Genomic DNA, 6,940 nt, shown 5'->3' with positions numbered 1-6,940 from the left:
GGTTCCTCTGGACGCAGCCGGTGTCCGCGGTGCGCGCCGTAGCCGGCCCAGACCGGGGCCGGGCGGGCGCAGGGCTGATCGCGCTCGGCTGCAGCGTGGAAGGCGAAACGGCGGCGGCCACTCGCTCCTGTGCGCACGTTGGCCGGTGGAGAGGGGCCGGGCGGGCCTGGGGCGCACGGCCAGGGCGGCACCGCCCGCTTCTTCACTAAGCTGCTGACGCTGGGAGCCACGAAGGGTCGGGCCAAAGCGTGGGGATCCCGTCCCCACAGCGCTACTCGCGGGGTTCGCTTGCTCTCCCGTGCACCGCCAGCTCTTATTCGCGTGTGACATTGTTTTTAGCGTGACGCGCTGGTCTGCCCCTTCAGCAAACGGAAACTTCATAGGTTTGCCTTTCTCGCGGTGTTCTCCGTCGTTCTACGAGCTGCCACTGCAGTTTTTTACGGGTACTATTTACTTGGGTTTAGGAACACATTTATTTAACAAATTCGTTTTGGACAACAGCTCCTTAAGCTTTGAAAGGGAGATTTTAAGTATCTTACTGTTTCTGTTTAGAAGACGCGTTCAGAAGGAAATCTGTGGCAGGCATTCCTATTTTAATTTCCAAAATGTCGTTTGTAGCTACGTTGATTTCTTTTCCAAATTCTGATTCGATTCTCGCTCTCCCTGCGTGTTCCCAGGAGCGTCTTCTTTTCCTTAGGGGTTCGCCGTGCTGACTGTGCTCCCTATTCCTTGATAATCTGCCAGGCCCTTTGCGGAGGTGACTCTCAGTCTGTGGCCTATCATAGTAGTGACGTTACTGTCTTAGAGGGCTTTAGGTTTTTAATGGTTTAACAGATGAGGAGCTTTAGCCAACTCTGAACAGAAGCAGGTTATTTGAGGAGCAGCAGAAGCGTGGATTTCAGAGCACGGCATTTTATCTGTGTGACAAACGCTGACGTGCTTGCTGTGCAGCAGACGCTGTTCCAACAGGTGTCCAAGTCTTTACTCGTTTTATTCTTGAAGGTGCTTACTCTCCTCTCCAGTTTATAGGTAAAGAAGTAGAGTCATAAAGACAGTAAGTGCCTGGCTGGTAAGTAGTGGAGCCAGGAGTGGAACCCACATGGTCAGGCTCCAGGGTTCTCTCCAGCCATGACACTGACCTGGGGACACTTGGCTAGGCAGAGGGCTGGGCACCTGCTGGCAGTCCAGAGGGGCTCCCGGCACCCTGGTTTCTGGGAGCTTACACGTGACAAGCACAGTCACCGTTCCACCTTTGGCTTCAACCTTCATCCAATTGTTTGTGCTTTGCCACCCACCCCCCAGCTTCTCCAGGCAAGCATGTCTGCTGGATTGGCTGCTCCCAGACCCAGTGATCAGAAAGAGAGCCTGTCTGCTGACCCTCAAAAATGGGCTTGGGTTTAGGCTGGCAGCTGGCTCGACCTGTTTGGTCAGCAGTCTGCACTCTCCTGCCTGTGCATTTTGACAGTGAGTGCATGGCCCCAGGAATCTTTTACTGGGTGGTCTGGGGTGGTGTGACAGTGTGTGCCCTGCACTCAGATATGGTGTCCGCAGTGTGTGCTCATAGGCTCCTGCTTAGGGGTGGTGGTGAAGGAGGAGAAGGTGTACACCTTGTCCTCAGCATATCTGTGGGTAGGATTCTGCCAGGCAGACTCACTCTACATTCAAGGTCCCACTTAAATGTCCCCTCCCTCCTTGGCGGTCATATCACCAGTGTAGCACTTGGATACATAGCTTGGACTCCCAAGTGCCTTGTTGTTTGTGATCTCCTGAGTTCCTGGGCACAGCGAGTGCTCAATATGCATTAAGCATTGATGACATTGGTTTCATCAGAAGGAGTATTTTGGGGTAGGTGTGTGTGGGGCGGGGGGGTATTCCAGACAAGGAGCAGATGAAGAGAGGGTCTGGAAGTTTGTGGGAGTCATGCGTGGTCCCATGTGGGGACCGTGTGGAGCAGGCTGAGACCAGAAGGGCAGGAATGGCTGGCCTGCTCTGGGGACCTGGGCCCTGTTCTGAGGACACGGTGCAGGGGGAGACGCAGTCAGAAAGTGCTCGAGTGAGAACCAGGGAGCTCAAGGGGGCCATTTTGCTGGGCCTAGCAAATCCAGAGGCCCCTGCGGCTGGCTGGCCGACTGCTGGGACCTGCCTTCCGTGCCCTCCCCTGTGTCTCAGGACCAGTGTGTCCCGCTGTCCAGCGCTGTGCTTTGGGGAGGGCTGCAGTGGCCACATAGTCTCTGTGGCCACGGGTGGGCATATAGGAGAGGGCCCTGGGCACCAAGCTCCCCTGGCCTGCATGGCGCTTCCCTGCTGCTCAGCACACGGTCTTTGTTCAATAAGTGAACTGTTGTTGTGACTGTATTGTTTTCTTGACCATAGGGTAGGAATGAGGTCTCGTCCCTCTGTGTCCTAGCACCATGTGCGGGGGTGAAATGGGCACACAGCCCTGGGGGACAAGGTGGGGACCTGGGCTGTTTGGTAGTGTGAGAGCTGCAGGGGGCGGCGCAGTCAGGCTCCACTCCTCGCTGGTGTCTCAGTTTCCTTGTTCTTAAGACCAGGGGGTGGTGTCCTGCCCAGAATCCCAGAGCAGGGGCGTGGTCCGGCCCTGCTCCTGTGTCCTACATGCCCAGGAGCAGGGCGTGGGGACGTGAGAAGGGATGGCTGGCTGGGTGGGGGATGGGCCTCAGGTAATGGATGGGTGGCTGGACAGAGGGTGGCTGCCCTGGTAAGAGGTGGGTGTCAAGGCAGAGAGTGGGTGCCTGGATAAGGGATGGGTACCTGGGAAGGGGTGGGAGCCCTGGTTAGGAAGGTAGGTCAACTGATCACAAATTACAGCTGTTCCCGCAGGTGTAAGGGGTCCAGGGATGCCCCAGGCCTCCCACTGACATGGCTAATCGAGTTTTTGGGGAGTTGTTACAAAAGCGCTTTCTGCTGTGTGAGCAGAGCCCCCCCCAAGGGAAACATGGCCCACCTATCTTTCCATCCCCAGGGATGGGGAGGGGGTGCTGTCTTGGGAAGGAGTGGAGTTGGGTCCGCAGGGAGCCACGGGAGCCCGACCTGGGGTGCTGGGCGGCCTTTGGTTGGCTTCTGGGTCGTCTTCAGTGCTCGAGGTGCGCCTGTGAGGGAGCGGCCTTGCGGCGCAGCGGAGAACTTAATGTGGCCCTCGTAGTCATAGTCTTTGTGACTCACACCGTGACTGAGTGGGGTGATGCAAATAAGGTGTATGGAAACCTAACAAGGGGACTGGTCAGTTTTGCTGTTCCGCTAGGCTTAAAATGAGCCATCCCAGAGGCGGGAGGAGAGGATCTCACCACCACCAAGGAAGAAGAGCCGGGAGTGGAGCGTGTCCTTTGGTCCCAGACTCGCTGCACTGAGAAGCTCCGGGAACCAGGAGACCTAGAGAGAGAAGAAGCTGTAACACCAGAGATGATGAGAAGCGGAGGCAGCAGAGGCAGGAGAGACCAGCAAGAGACAGCGTGGTGAGCTTCCCAACCCACAGAGCAAGAAGTGGAGCGCCCTCAGGCAGGAGGTTCGCTGGCAGAGTATGGTGCCTCCAGACACTCGGTGGTGGGTTTGCTGACCCATGGAGCTAGAGCTGAGTGCCTTAGGGCCAAGGCTTACTGGCGGAGTGGTGTGCTTTGGGGCACTTAGCAGTAGAGCTAAAAGAGCTCTGTAATACCTGCCCAAGGAGGGCAGAGGCTGAGGGGCCAGAGGCGTGCCTGGGAGCACTGCTGAGAAGAGGCTGTTTTGACGGAAGAACCGTATGCTGAGCGTTCCTGAACCTGAGCTGTAACCTGTTACTTCTCTAATAAATCCCGTAATCGTGAATGGTCTGAGTCCTCTGTGGCTATTGCAATGAATTATCGAACTTAGCAGAGAAGTAGAGAGTGCCGTGGGAGGGACAGTTGGTGTCGGAGTTGGTAAAGATGGTGGAGGGAGGAGACGTGTCTGACCTCTGCTTCATAGGAATCAGCCTTGGGCTGTTGATCTCGATTCTCCTTCCCCTTCGTGAAGTTAGAGGTCAGGCGTATACCGTTTTTACATGCTCCTGTAGCCCTTCAGCTGCACTTGAATCCAGCACTGCGGAGGCTCAGGTGCGGCCCCTGTAGGTGGGAGGGGGAGGTGCAGGACTGTAGAGGCTCAGGTGCGGCCCCTGTAGGTGGGGGGGGGGGGTGCAGGATTGTAGAGGCTAAGGCGCAGCCCTTGCAGGTAGGGAGGTGCAGGACTGTAGAGGCTCAGGTGAGGCCCCTGCAGGTAGGGAGGTACAGGACTGTAGAGGCCCCTGTGGGCAGGCAGGGGAAGGTGCAGCCCCTGAGGTGTGGGGAGGTGACCGGAGGGCCTCTGCTCCCTCCTGCCAGGGATACCTGGCACTGAGCTCCCCTTCTGGGCACTCCTCCCAAGCAGGCGTTCTCCCTTGCGGCTGCCCCCAGAGCCCTCCGGCTATGCAGACACCCTCGTCCCTTTCACCCTGTCTGAAGCTGCTCACACTCTGAGATAATGTTCTTGCACTTGCGGCTATGTCTGGAGTCTGGTGGCAGAGAGGGAGGGTGGAGCCTGGTCTCTTTTTCTGTGCTTCTATCTCTGTTTCCTGGTTCTAGGAGCTTCTTAGCGCAGGGATCCCAGGTCCAAAGGATATGCTCCACCCCTGGTTTTTTCTTGGTGGGGTGAGATCTTCTCTCTGCTCTGGAAATGGCTCTTTTAAACCTAGTGGGATGGCAAAACTGACCAATTCCTTTGTTAGGATTCCATACACCGTATTTGTATGGCCTCACCCCCATGAGGGTACCATGCACCTTATTTACATTATTAGCAAGCTATCCAATCATCTTGGTGGGCCACAGGTGCCTCATTTGCATAGTCCCACCCAGTCATTTGGTGGGAGTTACAAAGACTGGCTAGAAGGGACATACAGTAAGTAATTCACTGGACTGACAGACTGTCCCAGGCACAGAAGCCTTGTCTCAGGTATTCCGACAGGACTGTTTTCTTGGGGCGGCTTCCCTTGAGTCTTGGGTCTCCCTCCACCATCCTCCTGGACTCCTCTGGCTTCTCTAGTGTTGCGTCCCCGGTCTTCCCTGAGGGTTTCTGCCCTTGTATTGGCGGAGCACGTTCTTTGACAGTTTTCTGAGGACGAGTGGTTGTTGGGTGCAGTGAAGTCGATTCTGACTCATAGTGATCCTGTGTGACAGAGTAGGACTGCCTCGTAGGGTTTTCTAGGCTGTAATCTTTACAGGAACAGATTACCAGGTTTTTTCTCCAGTGGAGTTAGCTGGTGGGTTCGAACTGCCAACTTTTTGGTTAGTAGCCGAGTGCTTACCAATGTGCCATCGAGGTTCTTTGGGTGTGTGTAGGACATCAATTTCTAAAAGAATTCCAATATCCCTTCTCCCAGATTCCCCAAGTGTTAACATTTTGCCTCGTTTCGTCAATTTTCCTCTCCCTGTTCCCGCGTATACATATTTTTTCCAAAACCATCTGAGAGTAAGTTGTGCATGTGATGCCCCTTTCCTTCCAAATGCTCAAGTGTGACTTTCCTGACAACAGGGACATTATATCCACAGTACAGTGATCAAAATCAGGAAGTTAAAAATGCAAACCACAACTACTGTGAGATCCCAGTTCACCCCCACTGGGATGGCTGTTATCAGAAAAGCTGACGATAACAAGTGTTGTTAAGGACGTGGAGAAACTGGAACCCTCATCTGTTCTTGGCAGGAGTGTAAAATGGCGCAGCCACTGTGGAAAACAGTTCAGCGGTGCTTCAGAAACTTAGAATTATCATACAACCCAGCAATTCTACTCCTAGGTATCTGCCCAAAAGATAGGAAAGCAGGGACTCAAACAGAGACTTTACATCTGTGTTCACTGCAGGCACTGCTCACAACAGGCAAAAAAGGGTAACAGCCCAAGTGCCCATCAACAGACAAATGGAGAAACAAAATGCAGTACGTACGTACAATGGAGTATTGTTCAGCCGCAAAGAAAAAGGAAATTCCGACACATGCCTGTAACATGGATGAACCTTGAAAGCATTATGTTGAATCAAGTAAGTCAGCCACAAAAAGACAAATATTACCTATTTATGTGAAGTATGTAAAACAGGAAATGCATGGAGACAAAGGTTTGTCGGGTTACTAGGAGATGGGGAAACAGGGAGCTGTTGTTTAAGGAGTACTGGGTTTCTGTTGGAGCTACAGCTGCTGAGGCAATTAACCAAGAGGTCGGCGGTTCGAATCCACCAGCCTCTCCTTGGGAACCCTGTGGGGCAGTTCTAGTCTGTCCTGTAGGGTCACTGAGTTGGAATCGACTCGACGGCAACAGGTCTTTTTTTACAGGGGGGTTTCTATTGGAGCCCTGGTGGCGCAGTGGTTAAGAGCTACGGTGAGCTATGGCTGCTGACCAGAAGCACCAGCCGCTCCTTGGAAACGCTGTGGGGCAGCTCTGTTCTGTCCTGTAGGGTCACTGCGAGTCAGAATTGACTCAACAGCAATAGGTTTGATTTGGTTGCTTTTCTATTGAGGAGCCTTGGTGGTGGATAAGTGCTCGACTGCTAACCAAAAGGTCAGCGGTTTGAACCCACCAGTCACTCTGTGGAGAAAGCTGTGGCAGTCTGCTTCCATCACGATTTACAGCCTTGGAAACGCTACAAGGCATTTTCTCTTTGTCCTATAGGGTCGCTATGAGTTGGAATTGACTAGACGGCAAGGGGTTTGGGTTTTTGGGGGGGTTTCTATTGGGGTGATAAAACTGTTTTGGAAATGCAGAGGGTGACGGTTGCACAGCACGGCGAGCGAATAGTATTATCGTCGCTGAATGGTCCACCTAAGACTGAAACAACAGGTTTTTTGCGATACAGGTTCTGCCGCGACTACCAACAACGGAAACACTACAGGTTCCACCGCGACAACAACAACAAAACACACTACAGGTTCCGCCCCGACAACAA

Source organism: Trichechus manatus, unplaced genomic scaffold (genome assembly GCF_000243295.1).
Source record: "Trichechus manatus latirostris isolate Lorelei unplaced genomic scaffold, TriManLat1.0 scaffold00008, whole genome shotgun sequence".
Taxonomy (NCBI): Eukaryota; Metazoa; Chordata; class Mammalia; order Sirenia; family Trichechidae; genus Trichechus; species Trichechus manatus.
The sequence above is the reverse complement of the archived record's forward strand: the minus strand, read 5'-3'. Positions refer to the sequence as shown.